Raw genomic sequence first — 1396 nt, forward strand, 5'->3', positions numbered from 1 at the left:
TCGAAAACGCTATAAGATTCACCCTGCATAGTTTGGCTAAAACTTCATCCAATATTGATTATATTGGAAATGCATTCATCAACATTTCTTAAAGTAAAGTCAATATTATCCATGGAACAAATAAATGCAAACATGGCACAATAATAATTATAAAACATTGGATTTATATTGAAAGTGCATTCGACATTATTTAGCAACTTGATATGAATATTATTCAGCTAATATTGATTTAATAATATTGATCTAATAATGATACAATATTAAATCGATATTACACAATAGATTAGTAACTAAATAAGAGGTGTCCGTCTTACAATATTGAACCAATGTTGAGCAATTATTTTCCAATATTACACCAATATGTATACTATTATGCTACCAGGGATTAGTTTTATGTATACATATGTATACGATGGATATCCAGAAAGTAAGTTCCAACGTCTGTTAAAAACAGCAAGAATTATATGTGCTGAAAATATGTGTTGTTAATTGAAATATACACCTTATGCTATTTTTCTACATCATCCGCGCTATTGTTGAGACATTTATTATAGCGAGATACCAAGCGTATCTCTTTGTCATTAAAACCTCATCATCATCATGGAATCGTCGGCCAGCAAGGGAGGATTTTAAATGTAGAAGCAGTTGATAATCGCTATATTGGAGATCGGCGGAAGAGACACCTGATCACGTGCACGCACTGTGATCGACGGCTGTTCGGATACCAATAATAATTCTGTTTTGTTGACATGGGCTCTTGTGCGGAGTCACCGCAAGTCGGTCGTTGGCAGAAACGTTCAGCCGAACGATGGAATATTCTAGATGATGACTACCCATACAGCACAAAAACCTTTCAGAAATATTTCAGAAATATTTCATGTGATAGATTGAAACGTATATATACGATAGATAGAAACATAAATATTGCAAAATGTTTCTGCAATAGCTCTGAGACAGCTCTGCAACAGTAAAATGTCCGCGATTCTTACACTTGAAAGCTTATAGAAAGGTTTCTGTAAGGTTACAAAAATCTCTTAGAAATATTTCAGAAATATCGCAAAATGTTTCTGCAATAGCTCTGAGACAGCTATGAAACTGTAAAATGTCCGCGATTCTTACACTTGAAACTTTATAGAAAGGTTTCTGAAAAATTATACTAAAAGCCGTTTTTTCCAAGTGTCAGGTAGCTTACCTCTGATAGTTAAAAAGCATACATATATGTATAGTATGTGTTACGTATACTATACTTTTTAACCATCAGGTAAGCTACCTAACACTTAGAACAATCGGCCCTAAGAAATTTGCAGCTTTTCTGAAATATTGCTAAAAAGTTACTAAAATCTTTTTGAAATAATAATAATAATACTGAAGACTAATTGAAATATTTGTGTTAACG

Source organism: Vollenhovia emeryi, unplaced genomic scaffold (assembly GCF_000949405.1).
Source record: "Vollenhovia emeryi isolate VEMERY1.0 unplaced genomic scaffold, V.emery_V1.0 DF939321.1, whole genome shotgun sequence".
In the NCBI taxonomy this organism is placed as follows: domain Eukaryota; kingdom Metazoa; phylum Arthropoda; class Insecta; order Hymenoptera; family Formicidae; genus Vollenhovia; species Vollenhovia emeryi.